The 22,255-nt window shown below is 45.6% G+C and overlaps 13 non-coding genes across 13 annotated transcripts; all 13 read left to right on the top strand.

Moving 5' to 3' along the window:
• The first annotated feature begins 89 nt into the window (after positions 1 to 89).
• Positions 90 to 172, top strand: TRNAL-AAG (transfer RNA leucine (anticodon AAG)). The gene has a single exon. It is a non-coding gene; the product is annotated as a tRNA-Leu (tRNA).
• A 1,739-nt stretch (positions 173 to 1,911) lies between these two features.
• TRNAL-CAG (transfer RNA leucine (anticodon CAG)) lies at positions 1,912 to 1,994 on the top strand. Its single transcript has one exon. It is a non-coding gene; the product is annotated as a tRNA-Leu (tRNA).
• A 186-nt stretch (positions 1,995 to 2,180) lies between these two features.
• On the top strand, positions 2,181 to 2,263 carry TRNAL-AAG (transfer RNA leucine (anticodon AAG)). Its single transcript has one exon. It is a non-coding gene; the product is annotated as a tRNA-Leu (tRNA).
• Positions 2,264 to 3,287: 1,024 nt separating this feature from the next.
• Positions 3,288 to 3,370, top strand: TRNAL-UAG (transfer RNA leucine (anticodon UAG)). The gene has a single exon. It is a non-coding gene; the product is annotated as a tRNA-Leu (tRNA).
• Positions 3,371 to 4,002: 632 nt separating this feature from the next.
• On the top strand, positions 4,003 to 4,085 carry TRNAL-CAG (transfer RNA leucine (anticodon CAG)). Its single transcript has one exon. It is a non-coding gene; the product is annotated as a tRNA-Leu (tRNA).
• A 186-nt stretch (positions 4,086 to 4,271) lies between these two features.
• Positions 4,272 to 4,354, top strand: TRNAL-AAG (transfer RNA leucine (anticodon AAG)). The gene has a single exon. It is a non-coding gene; the product is annotated as a tRNA-Leu (tRNA).
• A 1,025-nt stretch (positions 4,355 to 5,379) lies between these two features.
• TRNAL-UAG (transfer RNA leucine (anticodon UAG)) lies at positions 5,380 to 5,462 on the top strand. The gene has a single exon. It is a non-coding gene; the product is annotated as a tRNA-Leu (tRNA).
• A 2,009-nt stretch (positions 5,463 to 7,471) lies between these two features.
• TRNAL-UAG (transfer RNA leucine (anticodon UAG)) lies at positions 7,472 to 7,554 on the top strand. Its single transcript has one exon. It is a non-coding gene; the product is annotated as a tRNA-Leu (tRNA).
• A 632-nt stretch (positions 7,555 to 8,186) lies between these two features.
• On the top strand, positions 8,187 to 8,269 carry TRNAL-CAG (transfer RNA leucine (anticodon CAG)). Its single transcript has one exon. It is a non-coding gene; the product is annotated as a tRNA-Leu (tRNA).
• Positions 8,270 to 10,276: 2,007 nt separating this feature from the next.
• Positions 10,277 to 10,359, top strand: TRNAL-CAG (transfer RNA leucine (anticodon CAG)). Its single transcript has one exon. It is a non-coding gene; the product is annotated as a tRNA-Leu (tRNA).
• A 185-nt stretch (positions 10,360 to 10,544) lies between these two features.
• On the top strand, positions 10,545 to 10,627 carry TRNAL-AAG (transfer RNA leucine (anticodon AAG)). The gene has a single exon. It is a non-coding gene; the product is annotated as a tRNA-Leu (tRNA).
• Positions 10,628 to 20,239: 9,612 nt separating this feature from the next.
• TRNAL-AAG (transfer RNA leucine (anticodon AAG)) lies at positions 20,240 to 20,322 on the top strand. The gene has a single exon. It is a non-coding gene; the product is annotated as a tRNA-Leu (tRNA).
• Positions 20,323 to 22,061: 1,739 nt separating this feature from the next.
• TRNAL-CAG (transfer RNA leucine (anticodon CAG)) lies at positions 22,062 to 22,144 on the top strand. The gene has a single exon. It is a non-coding gene; the product is annotated as a tRNA-Leu (tRNA).
• The last annotated feature ends 111 nt before the right edge of the window (positions 22,145 to 22,255 follow it).

The following is a 22,255-nucleotide window of genomic DNA, read 5'->3' as shown; positions in this document are numbered from 1 at the left end:
TTCTTGCTCTAGCCACTATTGGCCTAAGCTCTGTGCATTTTTTGGTTCCTAATATCTTTCTCACCCTTTAGATGAAAAAGCAGCATGGGGTCAGGATGGCCGAGTGGTCTAAGGCGCTGCGTTAAGGCCGCAGTCTCTACTGGAGGCGTGGGTTCGAATCCCACTTCTGACAAAACTTGAATTCCATTTTCTCTCTCAGTTCCTTTAGAATCTCAGCTAAAAATTGGCAATGTAAATAATATCTGAATAAGTACCAAACTTCAGTTTCAACTGCAAATGCATTTGCCCTATTCTATCTTTAACGTTAATGTAATATTCTTCTAGCACTCGTGGTGTTTTATATTTCTTTTGTGGGGTACTTTAAAAATCTTTTTTATGAAAGAAATGGGTTACATTAAGTCTTGTGATGTTTTAGGTTTCCAATAAGGAGGTTTTAAATTTTATGTCACGTCATTTTCAGATGCTTCATTCAAGAGATGTTTCCACTATAGAATGCAGAGCAAGGGCAAAAATACAAGTGATAGAGCGAGTGAGTGAGAAGGAGTGTTGTGGAAGGAGAGAATGAAACAAAGACAGAGTGAGTGAATGGCAGGGAGGCATAGAAGAGGAGTCTAGTAGTGAAGGAGACCTGCTTTTCCCTGCTCTTGACCTCCCACCCATTCCCAAACAACCACGAACATACCTTCTTTGCAAAGTAGGTATGCAGAATTTCACGCCTCAGCAAGTGAGGGTGAGTCCCAGGCCAGGGGCTAAAGAGCAAAAGAGTGCCTGTGCTCAGACTTTCCCTGCTAGGGATAGTTTATCTGGAACAAGGCCTACTCTCTTGTATCCAGCAAGGATCTAGAAATCCTGCATGAATCTGCAAGGCACATTGGCAGCATAAATTTGCATAAACTGCCCCACCTATTGCCTTCCTACTTCCTGTGCTGTAGTTGTTTGTGTAGAGAGAGAGGTCGCAGGCAAGGAAATGTTGTGAGTCGGATACAGGACCCTAAATAGCTGGTGAGAGGTATGTGGTGTTCTAAAAGCATGAAAACTGTATACCTGTGAAATAAAGTGCTTTCGTATGTGTTCTTCTGTGTTTATTGTCCTGTGCATAAAGTTGCACCTTGTGTTTGAAGGTTTAAATTATTTCAGGCTTGCATGGAGGTAGACGTTTCTGAGTAATTTTTATTCATTTCTTAAAAGCCTATACTGTCAGGATGGCCGAGAGGTCTAAGGTGCTGTGTTTAGGCCACAGTCTCCTTTGGAGGCGTGGGTTCGAATACCACTTCTGACATGCCTTTTGGAGATTTAATCTCCTTTATCAGGTTAACATCTGATGGAAGTTGCATCTGTTGGTCTTCACCTGGCACGTTATTCCGTTCTCCTCTTATCAAGAGAGATGGGGTTTCTCGTATATTTAGGTTCTATAACGTCTTGCTGACAAAGCGCAATCCTTACCAAATGAGCATAGGACCCATGTAAGAGGTCATCTGGAAGAGTCATGCTCTTGTATGCCCTGGCCAGACGGGCCCTGCAAATTTGGAAGAATGCCATTCATCTGGTAGACAACTGGACTCCAGCACACTTACAGCAATTTCCTCAGGGCTTTGATCAGGGGCTGCTTAAATTTGCATACTCCACCCTATGTTGTGACTTTGAGATCCCTTGTTGAAATTGCTTTAGCCAGCCAAGAGGTGGCTATTGTCTCAATTTCAAAGCAGCTTTGAGCCGTTCAAGTGGCTGGTGAATAGCACTTTCTCTTTGTTCGCCTCAAAGTTCTAAAGAGTTCTCCATAGGTCCTGCTCTGTACAGATTGTTCAAAGATCTGTTGGAAGTGCATATAATAGGATAAATAAATTGAGGGCATTCCTTTTCAGTACCTCACCTGCATGGCTGTCTGGCCTCTGGAAGATGTTGGGAAAGCAAGTCAGGATGGCCGAGTGGTCTAAGGCGCTGCGTTCAGGTCGCAGTCTCCTCTGGAGGCGTGGGTTCAAATCCCACTTCTGATAGTCCTGTGTTTACTCTACTTTTTTTCTTGAGAAATATGATCATTTCCCTCGCAGTGCCTTATAGGATTGTCTTCTTGGAAGAGTGCAGTGAGTTTTTTTCTTGCTCTAGCCACTATTGGCCTAAGCTCTGTGCATTTTTTGGTTCCTAATATCTTTCTCACCCTTTAGATGAAAAAGCAGCATGGGGTCAGGATGGCCGAGTGGTCTAAGGCGCTGCGTTAAGGCCACAGTCTCTCCTGGAGGCGTGGGTTCGAATCCCACTTCTGACAAAACTTGAATTCCATTTTCTCTCTCAGTTCCTTTAGAATCTCAGCTAAAAATTGGCAATGTAAATAATATCTGAATAAGTACCAAACTTCAGTTTCAACTGCAAATGCATTTGCCCTATTATATCTTTAACGTTAATGTAATATTCTACTAGCACTCGTGGTGTTTTATATTTGTTTTGTGGGGTACTTTAAAAATCTTTTTTATGAAAGAAATGGGTTACATTAAGTCTTGTGATGTTTTAGGTTTCCAATAAGGAGGTTTTAAATTTTATGTCACGTCATTTTCAGATGCTTCGTTCAAGAGCTGTTTCCACTATAGAATGCAGAGCAAGGGCAAAAATACAAGTGATAGAGCAAGTGAGTGAGAAGGAGTGTTGTGGAAGGAGAGAATGAAACAAAGACAGAGTGAGTGAATGGCAGGGAGGCATAGAAGAGGAGTCTAGTAGTGAAGGAGACCTGCTTTTCCCTGCTCTTGACCTCCCACCCATCCCCAAACGACCACAAACATACCTTCTGTGCAAAGTTGGTATGCAGAATTTCACGCCTCAGCAAGTGAGGGTGAGTCCCAGGCCAGGGGCTAAAGAGCAAAAGAGTGCCTGTGCTCAGACTTTCCCTGCTAGGGATAGTTTATCTGGAACAAGGCCTACTCTCTTGTATCCAGCAAGGATCTAGAAATCCTGCATGAATCTGCAAGGCACATTGGCAGCATAAATTTGCATAAACTGCCCCACCTATTGCCCTCCTACTTCCTGTGCTGTAGTTGTTTGTGTAGAGAGAGAGGTCGCAGGCAAGGAAATGTTGTGAGTCGGATACAGGACCCTAAATAGCTGGTGAGAGGTATGTGGTGTTCTAAAAGCATGAAAACTGTATACCTGTGAAATAAAGTGCTTTCATATGTGTTCTTCTGTGTTTATTGTCCTGTGCATAAAGTTGCACCTTGTGTTTGAAGGTTTAAATTATTTCAGGCTTGCATGGAGGTAGACGTTTCTGAGTAACTTTTATTCATTTCTTAAAAGCCTATACTGTCAGGATGGCCGAGAGGTCTAAGGCGCTGTGTTTAGGCCACAGTCTCCTTTGGAGGCGTGGGTTCGAATCCCACTTCTGACATGCCTTTTGGAGATTTAATCTCCTTTATCAGGTTAACATCTGATGGAAGTTGCATCTGTTGGTCTTCACTTGGCACGTTATTCCGTTCTCCTCTTGTCAAGAGAGATGGGGTTTCTCATATATTTAGGTTCTATAACGTCTTGCTGACAAAGCGCAATCCTTACCAAATGAGCATAGGACCCATGTAAGAGGTCATCTGGAAGAGTCATGCTCTTGTATGCCCTGGCCAGACGGGCCCTGCAAATTTGGAAGAATGCCATTCATCTGGTAGACAACTGGACTCCAGCACACTTACAGCAATTTCCTCAGGGCTTTGATCAGGGGCTGCTTAAATTTGCATACTCCACCCTATGTTGTGACTTTGAGATCCCTTGTTGAAATTGCTTTAGCCAGCCAAGAGGTGGCTATTGTCTCAATTTCAAAGCAGCTTTGAGCCGTTCAAGTGGCTGGTGAATAGTACTTTCTCTTTGTTCGCCTCAAAGTTCTAAAGAGTTCTCCATAGGTCCTGCTCTGTACAGATTGTTCAAAGATCTGTTGGAAGTGCATATAATAGGATAAATAACTTGAGGGCATTCCTTTTCAGTACCTCACCTGCATGGCTGTCTGGCCTCTGGAAGATGCTGGGAAAGCAAGTCAGGATGGCCGAGTGGTCTAAGGCGCTGCGTTCAGGTCGCAGTCTCCTCTGGAGGTGTGGGTTCAAATCCCACTTCTGACAGTCCTGTGTTTACTCTACTTTTTTTCTTGAGAAATATGATCATTTCCCTCGCAGTGGCTTATAGGATTGTCTTCTTGGAAGAGTGCAGTGAGTTTTTTTCTTGCTCTAGCCACTATTGGCCTAAGCGCTGTGCATTTTTTGGTTCCTAATATATTTCTCACCCTTTAGATGAAAAAGCAGCATGGGGTCAGGATGGCCGAGTGGTCTAAGGCGCTGCGTTAAGGCCGCAGTCTCTATTGGAGGCGTGGGTTCGAATCCCACTTCTGACAAAACTTGAGTTCCTTTTTCTCTCTCAGTTCCTTTAGAATCTCAGCTAAAAATTGGCAATGTAAATAATATCTGAATAAGTACCAAACTTCAGTTTCAACTGCAAATGCATTTGCCCTATTCTATCTTTAACGTTAATGTAATATTCTTCTAGCACTCGTGGTGTTTTATATTTGTTTTGTGGGGATACTTTAAAAATCTTTTTTATGAAAGAAATGGGTTACATTAAGTCTTGTGATGTTTTAGGTTTCCAATAAGGAGGTTTTAAATTTTATGTCACGTCATTTTCAGATGCTTCATTCAAGAGATGTTTCCACTATAGAATGCAGAGCAAGGGCAAAAATACAAGTGATAGAGCGAGTGAGTGAGAAGGAGTGTTGTGGAAGGAGAGAATGAAACAAAGACAGAGTGAGTGAATGGCAGGGAGGCATAGAAGAGGAGTCTAGTAGTGAAGGAGACCTGCTTTTCCCTGCTCTTGACCTCCCACCCATCCCCAAACAACCACAAACATACCTTCTGTGCAAAGTTGGTATGCAGAATTTCACGCCTCAGCAAGTGAGGGTGAGTCCCAGGCCAGGGGCTAAAGAGCAAAAGAGTGCCTGTGCTCAGACTTTCCCTGCTAGGGATAGTTTATCTGGAACAAGTCCTTCTCTCTTGTATCCAGCAAGGATCTAGAAATCCTGCATGAATCTGCAAGGCACATTGGCAGCATAAATTTGCATAAACTGCCCCACCTATTGCCTTCCTACTTCCTGTGCTGTAGTTGTTTGTGTAGAGAGAGAGGTCGCAGGCAAGGAAATGTTGTGAGTCGGATACAGGACCCTGAATAGCTGGTGAGAGGTATGTGGTGTTCTAAAAGCATGAAAACTGTATACCTGTGAAATAAAGTGCTTTCGTATGTGTTCTTCTGTGTTTATTGTCCTGTGCATAAAGTTGCACCTTGTGTTTGAAGGTTTAAATTATTTCAGGCTTGCATGGAGGTAGACGTTTCTGAGTAACTTTTATTCATTTCTTAAAAGCCTATACTGTCAGGATGGCCGAGAGGTCTAAGGTGCTGTGTTTAGGCCACAGTCTCCTTTGGAGGCGTGGGTTCGAATCCCACTTCTGACATGCCTTTTGGAGATTTAATCTCCTTTATCAGGTTAACATCTGATGGAAGTTGCATCAGTTGGTCTTCACCTGGCACGTTATTCCGTTCTCCTCTTGTCAAGAGAGATGGGGTTTCTCATATATTTAGGTTCTATAACGTCTTGCTGACAAAGCGCAATCCTTACCAAATGAGCATAGGACCCATGTAAGAGGTCATCTGGAAGAGTCATGCTCTTGTATGCCCTGGCCAGACGGGCCCTGCAAATTTGGAAGAATGCCATGCATCTGGTAGACAACTGGACTCCAGCACACTTACAGCAATTTCCTTAGGGCTTTGATCAGGGGCTGCTTAAATTTGCATACTCCACCCTATGTTGTGACTTTGAGATCCCTTGTTGAAATTGCTTTAGCCAGCCAAGAGGTGGCTATTGTCTCAATTTCAAAGCAGCTTTGAGCCGTTCAAGTGGCTGGTGAATAGCACTTTCTCTTTGTTCGCCTCAAAGTTCTAAAGAGTTCTCCATAGGTCCTGCTCTGTACAGATTGTTCAAAGATCTGTTGGAAGTGCATATAATAGGATAAATAAATTGAGGGCATTCCTTTTCAGTACCTCACCTGCATGGCTGTCTGGCCTCTGGAAGATGCTGGGAAAGCAAGTCAGGATGGCCGAGTGGTCTAAGGCGCAGGCGTTCAGGTCGCAGTCTCCTCTGGAGGTGGGGGTTCAAATCCCACTTCTGACAGTCCTGTGTTTACTCTAATTTTTTTCTTGAGAAATATGATCATTTCCCTCGCAGTGGCTTATAGGATTGTCTTCTTGGAAGAGTGCAGTGAGTTTTTTTCTTGCTCTAGCCACTATTGGCCTAAGCTCTGTGCATTTTTTGGTTCCTAATATATTTCTCACCCTTTAGGTGAAAAAGCAGCATGGGATCAGGATGGCCGAGTGGTCTAAGGCGCTGTGTTAAGGCCGCAGTCTCTACTGGAGGCGTGGTTTCAAATCCCACTTCTGACAAAACTTGAATTCCATTTTCTCTCTCAGTTCCTTTAGAATCTCAGCTAAAAATTGGCAATGTAAATAATATCTGAATAAGTACCAAACTTCAGTTTCAACTGCAAATGCATTTGCCCTATTCTATCTTTAACGTTAATGTAATATTCTTCTAGCACTCGTGGTGTTTTATATTTGTTTTGTGGGGTACTTTAAAAATCTTTTTTATGAAAGAAATGGGTTACATTAAGTCTTGTGATGTTTTAGGTTTCCAATAAGGAGGTTTTAAATTTTATGTCACGTCATTTTCAGATGCTTCATTCAAGAGATGTTTCCACTATAGAATGCAGAGCAAGGGCAAAAATACAAGTGATAGAGCGAGTGAGCGAGAAGGAGTGTTGTGGAAGGAGAGAATGAAACAAAGACAGAGTGAGTGAACGGCAGGGAGGCATAGAAGAGGAGTCTAGTAGTGAAGGAGACCTGCTTTTCCCTGCTCTTGACCTCCCACCCATCCCCAAACAACCACAAACATACCTTCTGTGCAAAGTTGGTATGCAGAATTTCACGCCTCAGCAACTGAGGGTGAGTCCCAGGCCAGGGGCTAAAGAGCAAAAGAGTGCCTGTGCTCAGACTTTCCCTGCTAGGGATAGTTTATCTGGAACAAGGCCTACTCTCTTGTATCCAGCAAGGATCTAGAAATCCTGCATGAATCTGCAAGGCACATTGGCAGCATAAATTTGCATAAACTGCCCCACCTATTGCCTTCCTACTTCCTGTGCTGTAGTTGTTTGTGTAGAGAGAGAGGTCGCAGGCAAGGAAATGTTGTGAGTCGGATACAGGACCCTAAATAGCTGGTGAGAGGTATGTGGTGTTCTAAAAGCATGAAAACTGTATACCTGTGAAATAAAGTGCTTTCGTATGTGTTCTTCTGTGTTTATTGTCCTGTGCATAAAGTTGCACCTTGTGTTTGAAGGTTTAAATTATTTCAGGCTTGCATGGAGGTAGACGTTTCTGAGTAACTTTTATTCATTTCTTAAAAGCCTATACTGTCAGGATGGCCGAGAGGTCTAAGGCGCTTTGTTTAGGCCGCAGTCTCCTTTGGAGGCGTGGGTTCGAATCCCACTTCTGACATGCCTTTTGGAGATTTAATCTCCTTTATCAGGTTAACATCTGATGGAAGTTGCATCTGTTGGTCTTCACCTGGCACGTTATTCCGTTCTCCTCTTGTCAAGAGAGATGGGGTTTCTCATATATTTAGGTTCTATAACGTCTTGCTGACAAAGCGCAATCCTTACCAAATGAGCATAGGACCCATGTAAGAGGTCATCTGGAAGAGTCATGCTCTTGTATGCCCTGGCCAGACGGGCCCTGCAAATTTGGAAGAATGCCATTCATCTGGTAGACAACTGGACTCCAGCACACTTACAGCAATTTCCTTAGGGCTTTGATCAGGGGCTGCTTAAATTTGCATACTCCACCCTATGTTGTGACTTTGAGATCCTTTGTTGAAATTGGTTTAGCCAGCCAAGAGGTGGCTATTGTCTCAATTTCAAAGCAGCTTTGAGCCGTTCAAGTGGCTGGTGAATAGCACTTTCTCTTTGTTCGCCTCAAAGTTCTAAAGAGTTCTCCATAGGTCCTGCTCTGTACAGATTGTTCAAAGATCTGTTGGAAGTGCATATAATAGGATACATAAATTGAGGGCATTCCTTTTCAGTACCTCACCTGCATGGCTGTTTGGCCTCTGGTAGATGCTGGGAAAGAAAGTCAGGATGGCCGAGTGGTCTAAGGCGCTGCGTTCAGGTCGCAGTCTCCTCTGGAGGCGTGGGTTCAAATCCCACTTCTGACAGTCCTGTGTTTACTCTACTTTTTTTCTTGAGAAATATGATCATTTCCCTCGCAGTGGCTTATAGGATTGTCTTCTTGGAAGAGTGCAGTGAGTTTTTTTCTTGCTCTAGCCACTATTGGCCTAAGCTCTGTGCATTTTTTGGTTCCTAATATCTTTCTCACCCTTTAGATGATAAAGCAGCATGGGGTCAGGATGCCGAGTGGTCTAAGGCGCTGCGTTAAGGCCGCAGTCTCTCCTGGAGGCGTGGGTTTGAATCCAACTTCTGACAAAACTTGAATTCCATTTTCTCTCTCAGTTCCTTTAGAATCTCAGCTAAAAATTGGCAATGTAAATAATATCTGAATAAGTACCAAACTTCAGTTTCAACTGCAAATGCATTTGCCCTATTCTATCTTTAACGTTAATGTAATATTCTTCTAGCACTCGTGGTGTTTTATATTTGATTTGTGGGGTACTTTAAAAATCTTTTTTATGAAAGAAATGGGTTACATTAAGTCTTGTGATGTTTTAGGTTTCCAATAAGGAGGTTTTAAATTTTATGTCACGTCATTTTCAGATGCTTCATTCAAGAGATGTTTCCACTATAGAATGCAGAGCAAGGGCAAAAATACAAGTGATAGAGCGAGTGAGTGAGAAGGAGTGTTGTGGAAGGAGAGAATGAAACAAAGACAGAGTGAGTGAATGGCAGGGAGGCATAGAAGAGGAGTCTAGTAGTGAAGGAGACCTGCTTTTCCCTGCTCTTGACCTCCCACCCATCCCCAAACAACCACAAACATACCTTCTGTGCAAAGTTGGTATGCAGAATTTCACGCCTCAGCAAGTGAGGGTGAGTCCCAGGCCAGGGGCTAAAGAGCAAAAGAGTGCCTGTGCTCAGACTTTCCCTGCTAGGGATAGTTTATCTGGAACAAGTCCTTCTTTCTTGTATCCAGCAAGGATCTAGAAATCCTGCATGAATCTGCAAGGCACATTGGCAGCATAAATTTGCATAAACTGCCCCACCTATTGCCTTTCTACTTTCTGTGCTGTAGTTGTTTGTGTAGAGAGAGAGGTCGCAGGCAAGGAAATGTTGTGAGTCGGATACAGGACCCTAAATAGCTGGTGAGAGGTATGTTGTGTTCTAAAAGCATGAAAACTGTATACCTGTGAAATAAAGTGCTGTCGTATGTGTTCTTCTGTGTTTATTGTCCTGTGCATAAAGTTGCACCTTGTGTTTGAAGGTTTAAATTATTTCAGGCTTGCATGGAGGTAGACGTTTCTGAGTAACTTTTATTCATTTCTTAAAAGCCTATACTGTCAGGATGGCTGAGAGGACTAAGGCGCTGTGTTTAGGCCACCGTCTCCTTTGGAGGCGTGGGTTCGAATCCCACTTCTGACATGCCTTTTGGAGATTTAATCTCCTTTATCAGGTTAACATCTGATGGAAGTTGCATCTGTTGGTCTTCACCTGGCACGTTATTCCGTTCTCCTCTTGTCAAGAGAGATGGGGTTTCTCATATATTTAGGTTCTATAACGTCTTGCTGACAAAGCGCAATCCTTACCAAATGAGCATAGGACCCATGTAAGAGGTCATCTGGAAGAGTCATGCTCTTGTATGCCCTGGCCAGACGGGCCCTGCAAATTTGGAAGAATGCCATGCATCTGGTAGACAACTGGACTCCAGCACACTTACAGCAATTTCCTTAGGGCTTTGATCAGGGGCTGCTTAAATTTGCATACTCCACCCTATGTTGTGACTTTGAGATCCTTTGTTGAAATTGCTTTAGCCAGCCAAGAGGTGGCTATTGTCTCAATTTCAAAGCAGCTTTGAGCCGTTCAAGTGGCTGGTGAATAGCACTTTCTCTTTGTTCGCCTCAAAGTTCTAAAGAGTTCTCCATAGGTCCTGCTCTGTACAGATTGTTCAAAGATCTGTTGGAAGTGCATATAATAGGACAAATAAATTGAGGGCATTCCTTTTCAGTACCTCAACTGCATGGCTGTTTGGCCTCTGGTAGATGCTGGGAAAGCAAGTCAGGATGGCCGAGTGGTCTAAGGCGCTGCGTTCAGGTTGCAGTCTCCTCTGGAGGCGTGGGTTCAAATCCCACTTCTGACAGTCCTGTGTTTACTCTACTTTTTTCTTGAGAAATATGATCATTTCCCTCGCAGTGGCTTATAGGATTGTCTTCTTGGAAGAGTGCAGTGAGTTTTTTTCTTGCTCTAGCCACTATTGGCCTAAGCTCTGTGCATTTTTTGGTTCCTAATATCTTTCTCACCCTTTAGATGAAAAAGCAGCATGGGGTCAGGATGGCCGAGTGGTCTAAGGCGCTGCGTTAAGGCCGCAGTCTCTCCTGGAGGCGTGGGTTCGAATCCCACTTCTGACAAAACTTGAATTCCATTTTCTCTCTCAGTTCCTTTAGAATCTCAGCTAAAAATTGGCAATGTAAATAATATCTGAATAAGTACCAAACTTCAGTTTCAACTGCAAATGCATTTGCCCTATTCTATCTTTAACGTTAATGTAATATTCTTCTAGCACTCGTGGTGTTTTATATTTGTTTTGTGGGGTACTTTAAAAATCTTTTTTATGAAAGAAATGGGTTACATTAAGTCTTGTGATGTTTTAGGTTTCCAATAAGGAGGTTTTAAATTTTATGTCACGTCATTTTCAGATGCTTCATTCAAGAGATGTTTCCACTATAGAATGCAGAGCAAGGGCAAAAATACAAGTGATAGAGCGAGTGAGTGAGAAGGAGTGTTGTGGAAGGAGAGAATGAAACAAAGACAGAGTGAGTGAATGGCAGGGTGGCATAGAAGAGGAGTCTAGTAGTGAAGGAGACCTGCTTTTCCCTGCTCTTGACCTCCCACCCATCCCCAAACAACCACAAACATACCTTCTGTGCAAAGTTGGTATGCAGAATTTCACGCCTCAGCAAGTGAGGGTGAGTCCCAGGCCAGGGGCTAAAGAGCAAAAGAGTGCCTGTGCTCAGACTTTCCCTGCTAGGGATAGTTTATCTGGAACAAGGCCTACTCTCTTGTATCCAGCAAGGATCTAGAAATCCTGCATGAATCTGCAAGGCACATTGGCAGCATAAATTTGCATAAACTGCCCCACCTATTGCCTTCCTACTTCCTGTGCTGTAGTTGTTTGTGTAGAGAGAGAGGTCGCAGGCAAGGAAATGTTGTGAGTCGGGTACAGGACCCTAAATAGCTGGTGAGAGGTGTTAAACGGTAGCGGCAGTTTCAGTCGATAACCTTTCAAATATTGCCCGGCGGTAATCGCCTCTTATACCATTCGATGTTAAACCAATAAAGAGGCAGGCGCCGGAGACTGGAAGGCAGGAAACAAAGTTTTATTCCGTCGGAGCAGAACACATCAGATCAGACAGCAAGGTATCGTCACGAGGTGCTCTAACTGCATCTCTGAGGCCTGGCCTCTTATACACAGGTTTATGACTTTATTGCAGGTTTATCATACATGGCACATTCTTGAGATCACTTTGATGAATGAAAGAACGTCTTCAGAATCCTTGGCTCAGATCCGATCCCACGCATAGCTACAGTAGAAGTTCCCACCCCACCCGCAGTAGGAGATGGCTATCACACAGCAGGATATTCCGCCAATTCCCGGGGGGTGTGTGTGACCGGTCGGGTCTCAGGGGGTGGGGGGCCTTGATCTACTGTAATCCCTTTGATGTGGGGCGTTTTCCTTACAGTAGGGACAATAAACTGCATCCACAGGGCTAGGTGATGGCCTGGGATCGGTTCGGACAATGGGGCGCAGAAGAAGGGGGCTATCAAAGAGATGCATGACCATGTATGGGATGTCGGTCAGGCGTGGGATGCGGTTCCATGGCAGGGTCGCGCAGAAGGAGAGGGTTTATGGCCCGTGTATGAGAGAGCGGGGGTGGCCGGAGCGCGGGGGATGCTTGCAGCGCCAGGGGAACGCGCTGGCGATCGACAATGAGCGGGGAGAGAGAGTGGGGTGCCTAAAATGGCGGCCGTGCGTTCGCTGTGCGTGGCGCTGGGGAGAGGCAAGATGGCGCAGATAATGTTCAGTTATAAGCTAAATTTCCACAGTCCTCCCTTTTAACATATCTCGCCAGCTTGCATGGCCGACATTCACCTTCGTTAACCCTTTAGCTATAATATCGTGAATGTTTTTCATGCATTCCTTAAAAGTACAGAGTTTTTAGGACAGACAGGAGCAATCTGACACATTTGTACATAGTTACATACAGTTGATAAAGCAGGCGAGGAGGTAGTACATACAAAATTGCATCAGCTGTGCCGCATGTCAGGCCCAGGGATAGGAGGAGGGGAGCTTGTTTGAGCACAAACATGATACTGTAAAGTAAAAAAAATGTCTCTGGCAAAACAAGGGATATTTCATACATTACTTAAGGCCCAGACTTCGTGTGGATCAAAAATAGTCAGTATAGTCGTGTGTATGGCTGGTGTTGTATGAATGTCATTATACAAAGTTAGATTTTCTTAACTTCTCAGTGTATAGTCGGAAGTGACTGACGCAGCATCATGAAAACTCGATAGGAAGATAGTTAATATAAAAAGGTGGTTGGGAGAGGAATTCAACTTAACATGAGTTACAGTCATGGGAGGGAGTTCTTCTTTCCAGTGTCCTATTATAGAGAGCCATCACTGGTAAGCTCTTTTTGTTCTTCTTCTTGTGTTGGCACTGTTGAGCACCGGCGGTGGAGCTAAGGTCCAGCTCAAATCCAATTTCTCACGTGGCGGGGTGTGACCATTCGCTGTTCTCTGATCACAGTCCTGTTCCCTAACACAGTTCATCATAGGTGCTTTGAGACGTGGTATCCGCTTTTTGTTCTTCTGTAGTTAAGTCAAATTCAAAATCCATATAAAAGAGAGAGAGAGAGAAGGGGTGTGGCGTGCTTCGGGATGCCGGGGGAAGAGGGGGTGGAGTGGGGTCGGATCAAAAAGCGGACCAAGGGGGGCAGAATCTTCCAGCACTGGGCCCATCAATCGGGCCCGACGGGTTGGGACTTCAGGCACGCTGGTCAGCGAGCAGGGGGCCTCGAGATAGCCCTTCGTTCTATCGCTTATCATGCTGATAATGGTGCCTCGTCTCACGCCCTTTTTGCTTCGTTGCTTCCCGTTTGGTCGATGCCATAGATGTTCCATGGTCCGCAGCCAGGCTGTGCGTCACGTCCGACCCCTCTCTTCCGATGGCCGCAGGTTATCTTTGAATGAGTACAAGAAACAAAATCTTAGAGAGTTGGCAGGGAAGACATTTACACACTTCATCCTCTCTCCCAACCACCGAGTAATTGGGGAAATGCTTTTATCGGTTGTTGTATGATTCGTGTTTATTAACTGTTATGTCAGTGTGTGTTACTAGTTTATTAATCATTGCTGTGGTGCAGGTTTCTGTGGGTGTTTCTGTCCATCGTCTGGCTTGCTAGGTGTCGATTCCTGTGCCTTATAATCGTTGCAGGAAGCCTGACATCTGTCAACCTTCTGGTCTATATTAAAAAAATTCGAACCGGCTTCTCCGGTAGAGGCTCGTTCATCTCAACACAAGCTCTGTTAATACACATTTTCCTCCGAGGACTGCTAGGTTTATGAAAGAAAAGTACGAGGTGCTGCTGTCATGGGTTCACAGGTATCTATTTCGGGGAGGGACATAAGCTAAACATTTTTCTTGCTGGAGACAATAGGTAACCCTCATCAGCTTAGGCAATGTACCTTTAGAGAACAAAGTCATCAGTTGTTTTGCTCGAAATACTCTGGGACGGCTAGTACAGAGCTGGGGTGATTCTGGGAGGACGGGTGTTTGGACATTCTAGTTCGGGACACTTGGGCGGGGGCAGTTCTGGGCGGTGGAGATGGTGTCGTTGAGGCTCTAAGAACGCAAACCACTGACATATAGTCCCCGTGATGAGGGCCAAATTGGGAGACATCAGTCGTCTTACCTGTCCTTTCTTTCTCAGCCAATTAAGTTCAACATTTGCAGAAAGGAGAGGTAGTAACGTGGTAAAGTACGGTCGTTTTTGTTTCTGTCAATTTGTTCGAACACCGCCGTGTTTGAGGCCAATTATACACAGACTGAGGAGGTATGTGTCGTGTAATTTATTCAAAAAGAAAGAGGGCAAGGAAGCCTTCAGTGAGGGAGGGAGAGAGAGAGGGAGAGAGAGAGAGAGAGAGAGAGAGAGAGAGAGAGAGAGGGGGAGGGAGAGAGAGAGAGAGAGAGAGAGAGAGAGAGAGAGACGTGCGCATCAAGTTGGCTATTTGGCATACGTACGACACAAAACGAGAGAGAGAGAGAGACATGTGTATGATAATAGGCTACTTGGTGCACACACAACATGGCGTAGCATGGGTCAGTTCGATGTAAGAAAACACAAGCGGGGGAAAGACATGAATTCGGTGATCACGTACACACAAATACCGGATAGGGTGTGACAGTACATGCATCAAGCGCAGAAACTTAAGACGGAGACTCAGGGCTACGTTGAGTATGGGGACCTCTCCTTTCCTGTCCTCTTTCCTATGTATGCTGCGTGTTTTCAGTATTTTTGTAGTTTATCTTGGGGAGGGGTGTTGGACCTTTTTCTCCCCTCCCTTTGATCGATGGACGAGCACTTCAATCATACGATGACGCTCTCTTCATGCGACCCAAGCATGAAATGCATACACATTCATACCGCATAATCGTAGCACACACGCACAATCATACCATACAGCTTTTCATGTTCCCAATGGTGGTCTGCACTTTGCGCATTATCCCACAACGTTTGTCTATGTTTTTCCCTATATTGAACATGGTGCGGTCCATGTCCACTCCATTCTTCAGTCGGAACTTCGTTGTGACCTATAGAGAGGGAAAAGAGGGGAGGGGATGTGCAGTATTCAAAGTACCTTAGCGCGCGTAGACACGAAAAAGTTCTACTTACCGCGTACCAGGCTAGTCGCAGGAGTGGGTAGTACCACAGACCTATTATTCTTTTCTTCCGAGACAAAGATGCTCTATTTCATTCATCTCCTAAATTTGGGTTCCCTGGTCGTACATGTATTTCTCAATCGGTCGTATGTTATGGTGCAAGATACCATACCTTGCATTCGGCATACACCTTAAGCTATAGTCGACCATTTTCTAACAACTCTTGGAAAAAGACAGGTGTGACGGGTACAAATTCCGTTAGTCAAAAAGATTCAGGCAAATGGGGTCTGCATTATCTGTTTTCTATTGATTGGGAGTAACAATCATTTATTCAAAAGAAAAACCTTTACCAACCTAGATGATTTGTCATGACACTGATTCCGTAATTCCTTTAAAAAGCCCTTTATTTAAAACAACGTCAGTATACAAAATACGGGCCTACAACCGTTCAGGCCGGCCACGGTGTGAGAGGCGTCTCGGCGCCATTTTGGGGCGAGGTCGGGTGGGTCTAGTGCACAGTCTAAGTCTTTCCACTAACTAGCTGCTGGACCAGAATCTTTTTCGGTAGTTCGAGAACTTTTGTTAGCGTCAGCTTACGTCAGCATGACGTCACCACGATCTCGCAGCGATGCCGTGATCCATCCTCAGGGCGGGACAGCAGGCAGGTCTCGCTGTCGCCGCCTTGAATCAGTCTCTTTCATGGCATCCGGCGGAGGCAAGGTGGTTGTCGCCCGGGGCAAAGAACAATGGCGGCGGCTTGCCCTCACCGGAAGTCCGCGGGAGTCGAGTGCCAATGACTCCCGCAGACTCTGCAAAGCTGAGGGGGCGTTTTGTCAAGGGTGGGGCCCACGCCCAAGCAGACAAGCTTCCGAGTCCAGAACCGTCTCACGGTGGGCTAGGCCTGGATCCGAAGAACCGACCGTCAGAGTCCAAAGGCAGCAGCAGCAGCAGCTCTTCGTTACAGCCACCGGGGTGGGTCCCCCGATCATTCTGCTGCTGGGACCCACCTCTCGAGTCAAACGTTAATGGCAATATTGGTGCAGAAAGGAACCCGCGCCTGGGCGGCTGTCCGGCAGGCAAGACGTAAATGGCTGTCTTGCTGCAGCTGGTCGGTGAGTGCAGGGGCGCTCACTCATCTGGGCGGCGAGTGAAATGGCTGGGTGCAACTCGGCTGGCCGGCGAGTGAAATGGCTGCGTGCAACTCGGCTGGTCGGTGAAAGAGACGGTTGGGGTGCAACTCGGCTGGTCGGTGAAAGAGACGGTTGGGGTGCCCTCATCTGCTGGCGAGCCTCCACCTGGGGAGGTGGGGGAGGTCCGTCCGCGTCGCTTCCCCCCGCCAGGGCACCCTCCGTTATTGAAGGAAGAAGAGAATGGGAAGATCTGCACGACGTGGCAGACCCACCTCGGCGTTGCCAGGGTCTTGGCGCCGCGTGTGGCTTCCGGACTATTCGCACAGTTGTCCGCCACTGATGTCAATGGATTTTTGCATGGCTTTTATAGCCCAAGGCCGACTAAGAGGACCGCCCAAAACAGGCCAATGTTGCAATTTCGAGGGAGGAGAGGCGAGGACGGTGTCACGTGGACGTAAATGCTTTTGGGATGCAGGTCGCAGCAGACTGTCATGTAAATAGTTGTTTAAAACGTGTTTTAACCTGTTCACCTCGTCGGAATGTTGTTATATCTATAAGTTATTAAAATGTTTAATCATACTACTTTGTTGGAGTGTTGTACATATTTGCAATCTAGTTACAGTGTAATCGGAAAATGGCATAGTCCAATTGTGCGTGATCCTAGTCAAGTTCGGTGACGTCGATGGTGGGTATCAACAGGCTTCCGGTTGTGTGGGATTTCGGTCGTTTTTACTGGGCGGGGTGGGTGGTAGGGCAGACATGTTTAGGCAGCGAGAGCGATGGAGCCGGGCTACCTCGTGGCCGTCTTGACCGTGAGCTTGGCTCCTTCCCTTAGTTCCATATATCCCACAAAGGGCTATTTCCTAGCGTTTTTTTAGTTTTGTAGGGTCAAAAAAAAGGATCCTACCAGTGGCCACTGACTCTCGGGGTCCCCCTTTGTATATTTTATGCCATAGCTTGCCATAAACTACGGCGATTAGTTCGTATTTAGTGAACATGTCCTTATTAGGGGTGCCTTCCAGAGGAGCCGGATGGTTCACCTCTAATAAGCGGTCCGGGCAGAACCAACTACCAATCAGTGGGGAGAAGATAGGCATGACGGGTTTCAACGGGGACAAAAGTCAGCACTACCTATCTTTTCACTGCTTGCAAAGACTAGACAGAATATCTCTATTCCTCGTTATTTGTAAGCAGAGAATACCTCCAAAAGAACCAATATCGAACAGCTAGTGTTCGGACAATCAATCAATCAATGGGGAGATAAAGATAGGCACGACGGGTTTCAACGGGGACAAAAGTCTGCGTTACCTACCCGTCACTATTTGCAAAGACTAGACAGAATATTTCTATTCTACGTTATTTGCAAACAGAAAATATCTCAAAGAGCACTATTCTTCAAAACAATCAATGTTCGGACAATCAATCAGTGGGGAGATAAAGATAGGCACGACGGGTTACAACGGGGACAAAAGTCTGCGTTACCTACCCTTCACTATCTGCAAAGGGAGAGAGAGAGAGAGTATTTCTACTCCTCCCCGTTTGTAGACAGCGAATATCTCAAAGAGAACAATCAATAAGCAATACTAGTATTTCAATCAATCAATCAATCGTTTCGCAATTTGTCGTGTTTCACGACCTTACCCGGACCGCGTGGACAGTTTCTCGTCTTCCGCCTCCAGCGCCCGATCGTCCTCTACTCTCCGTATTTGCCGCGACACTCCTGATGGTTCCCAGTCAGGACCGTAGATCACTCGAGAGAGGTCTGCTCGGAACCAGTGAAGTTCGGATGATCGGCTGCCAGACGAGGGTCTATCGGGCAGGAGCTCTCCCGATCGTTGCAGTCGTTCACTCTATCGTCGGGACCTCTCCCACTGGATCCACGTGTCGCTGATGGGCCCCACGCTTGGGACGCCAATTGTTAAACGGTAGCGGCAGTTTCAGTCGATAACCTTTCAAGTATTGCCCGGCGGTAATCGCCTCTTATACCATTCGATGTTAAACCAATAAAGAGGCAGGCGCCGGAGACTGGAAGGCAGGAAACAAAGTTTTATTCCGTCGGAGCAGAACACATCAGATCAGACAGCAAGGTATCGTCACGAGGTGCTCTAACCACATCTCTGAGGCCTAGCCTCTTATACACAGGTTTATGACTTTATTGCAGGTTTATTATACATGGCACATTCTTGAGATCACTTTGATGAATGAAAGAATGTCTTCAGAATCCTTGGCTCAGATCCGATCCCACGCACAGCTACAGTAGAAGTTCCCACCCCACCCGCAGTAGGAGATGGCTATCACACAGCAGGATATTCCGCCAATTCCCGGGGGGTGTGTGTGACCGGTCGGGTCTCAGGGGGTGGGGGGCCTTGATCTACTGTAATCCCTTTGATGTGGGGCGTTTTCCTTACAGTAGGGACAATAAACTGCATCCGCAGGGCTAGGTGATGGCCTGGGATCGGTTCGGACAATGGGGCGCAGAGGAAGGGGGCTATCAAAGAGATGCATGACCATGTATGGGATGTCGGTCAGGCGTGGGATGCGGTTCCATGGCAGGGTCGCGCAGAAGGAGAGGGTTTATGGCCCGTGTATGAGAGAGCGGAGGTGGCCGGCGCGCGGGGGATGCTTGCTGCGCCAGGGGAACGCGCTGGCGATCGACAATGAGCGGGGAGAGAGAGTGGGGTGCCTAAAATGGCGGCCGTGCGTTCGCTGTGCGTGGCGCTGGGGAGAGGCAAGATGGCGCAGATAATGTTCAGTTATAAGCTAAATTTCCACAGAGGTATGTGGTGTTCTAAAAGCATGAAAACTGTATACCTGTGAAATAAAGTGCTTTCGTATGTGTTCTTCTGTGTTTATTGTCCTGTGCATAAAGTTGCACCTTGTGTTTGAAGGTTTAAATTATTTCAGGCTTGCATGGAGGTAGACGTTTCTGAGTAACTTTTATTCATTTCTTAAAAGCCTATACTGTCAGGATGGCCGAGAGGTCTAAGGTGCTGTGTTTAGGCCACAGTCTCCTTTGGAGGCGTGGGTTTGAATCCCACTTCTGACATACCTTTTGGAGATTTAATCTCCTTTATCAGGTTAACATCTGATGGAAGTTGCATCTGTTGGTCTTCACCTGGCACGTTATTCCGTTCTCCTCTTGTCAAGAGAGATGGGGTTTCTCATATATTTAGGTTCTATAACGTCTTGCTGACAAAGCGCAATCCTTACCAAATGAGCATAGGACCCATGTAAGAGGTCATCTGGAAGAGTCATGCTCTTGTATGCCCTGGCCAGACGGGCCCTGCAAATTTGGAAGAATGCCATGCATCTGGTAGACAACTGGACTCCAGCACACTTACAGCAATTTCCTTAGGGCTTTAATCAGGGGCTGCTTAAATTTGCATACTCCACCCTATGTTGTGACTTTGAGATCCTTTGTTGAAATTGCTTTAGCCAGCCAAGAGGTGGCTATTGTCTCAATTTCAAAGCAGCTTTGAGCCGTTCAAGTGGCTGGTGAATAGCACTTTCTCTTTGTTCGCCTCAAAGTTCTAAAGAGTTCTCCATAGGTCCTGCTCTGTACAGATTGTTCAAAGATCTGTTGGAAGTGCATATAATAGGATAAATAAATTGAGGGCATTCCTTTTCAGTACCTCACCTGCATGGCTGTTTGGCCTCTGGTAGACGCTGGGAAAGCAAGTCTGGATGGCCGAGTGGTCTGAGGCGCTGCGTTCAGGTCGCAGTCTCCTCTGGAGACGTGGGTTCAAATCCCACTTCTGACAGTCCTGTGTTTACTCTACTTTTTTTCTTGAGAAATATGATCATTTCCCTCGCAGTGGCTTATAGGATTGTCTTCTTGGAAGAGTGCAGTGAGTTTTGTTCTTGCTCTAGCCACTATTGGCCTAAGCTCTGTGCATTTTTTGGTTCCTAATATCTTTCTCACCCTTTAGATGAAAAAGCAGCATGGGGTCAGGATGGCCGAGTGGTCTAAGGCGCTGCGTTAAGGCCGCAGTCTCTACTGGAGGCGTGGGTTCGAATCCCACTTCTGACAAAACTTGAATTCCATTTTCTCTCTCAGTTCCTTTAGAATCTCAGCTAAAAATTGGCAATGTAAATAATATCTGAATAAGTACCAAACTTCAGTTTCAACTGCAAATGCATTTGCCCTATTCTATCTTTAACGTTAATGTAATATTCTTCTAGCACTCGTGGTGTTTTATATTTCTTTTGTGGGGTACTTTAAAAATCTTTTTTATGAAAGAAATGGGTTACATTAAGTCTTGTGATGTTTTAGGTTTCCAATAAGGAGGTTTTAAATTTTATGTCACGTCATTTTCAGATGCTTCATTCAAGAGATGTTTCCACTATAGAATGCAGAGCAAGGGCAAAAATACAAGTGATAGAGCGAGTGAGTGAGAAGGAGTGTTGTGGAAGGAGAGAATGAAACAAAGACAGAGTGAGTGAATGGCAGGGAGGCATAGAAGAGGAGTCTAGTAGTGAAGGAGACCTGCTTTTCCCTGCTCTTGACCTCCCACCCATTCCCAAACAACCACGAACATACCTTCTTTGCAAAGTAGGTATGCAGAATTTCACGCCTCAGCAAGTGAGGGTGAGTCCCAGGCCAGGGGCTAAAGAGCAAAAGAGTGCCTGTGCTCAGACTTTCCCTGCTAGGGATAGTTTATCTGGAACAAGGCCTACTCTCTTGTATCCAGCAAGGATCTAGAAATCCTGCATGAATCTGCAAGGCACATTGGCAGCATAAATTTGCATAAACTGCCCCACCTATTGCCTTCCTACTTCCTGTGCTGTAGTTGTTTGTGTAGAGAGAGAGGTCGCAGGCAAGGAAATGTTGTGAGTCGGATACAGGACCCTAAATAGCTGGTGAGAGGTATGTGGTGTTCTAAAAGCATGAAAACTGTATACCTGTGAAATAAAGTGCTTTCGTATGTGTTCTTCTGTGTTTATTGTCCTGTGCATAAAGTTGCACCTTGTGTTTGAAGGTTTAAATTATTTCAGGCTTGCATGGAGGTAGACGTTTCTGAGTAATTTTTATTCATTTCTTAAAAGCCTATACTGTCAGGATGGCCGAGAGGTCTAAGGTGCTGTGTTTAGGCCACAGTCTCCTTTGGAGGCGTGGGTTCGAATACCACTTCTGACATGCCTTTTGGAGATTTAATCTCCTTTATCAGGTTAACATCTGATGGAAGTTGCATCTGTTGGTCTTCACCTGGCACGTTATTCCGTTCTCCTCTTATCAAGAGAGATGGGGTTTCTCGTATATTTAGGTTCTATAACGTCTTGCTGACAAAGCGCAATCCTTACCAAATGAGCATAGGACCCATGTAAGAGGTCATCTGGAAGAGTCATGCTCTTGTATGCCCTGGCCAGACGGGCCCTGCAAATTTGGAAGAATGCCATTCATCTGGTAGACAACTGGACTCCAGCACACTTACAGCAATTTCCTCAGGGCTTTGATCAGGGGCTGCTTAAATTTGCATACTCCACCCTATGTTGTGACTTTGAGATCCCTTGTTGAAATTGCTTTAGCCAGCCAAGAGGTGGCTATTGTCTCAATTTCAAAGCAGCTTTGAGCCGTTCAAGTGGCTGGTGAATAGCACTTTCTCTTTGTTCGCCTCAAAGTTCTAAAGAGTTCTCCATAGGTCCTGCTCTGTACAGATTGTTCAAAGATCTGTTGGAAGTGCATATAATAGGATAAATAAATTGAGGGCATTCCTTTTCAGTACCTCACCTGCATGGCTGTCTGGCCTCTGGAAGATGTTGGGAAAGCAAGTCAGGATGGCCGAGTGGTCTAAGGCGCTGCGTTCAGGTCGCAGTCTCCTCTGGAGGCGTGGGTTCAAATCCCACTTCTGATAGTCCTGTGTTTACTCTACTTTTTTTCTTGAGAAATATGATCATTTCCCTCGCAGTGCCTTATAGGATTGTCTTCTTGGAAGAGTGCAGTGAGTTTTTTTCTTGCTCTAGCC

The sequence above is a fragment of the Triturus cristatus genome, chromosome 6 (assembly GCF_964204655.1).
Source record: "Triturus cristatus chromosome 6, aTriCri1.1, whole genome shotgun sequence".
Taxonomy (NCBI): Eukaryota; Metazoa; Chordata; class Amphibia; order Caudata; family Salamandridae; genus Triturus; species Triturus cristatus.
The sequence above is the reverse complement of the archived record's forward strand: the minus strand, read 5'-3'. Positions and strand labels throughout refer to the sequence as shown.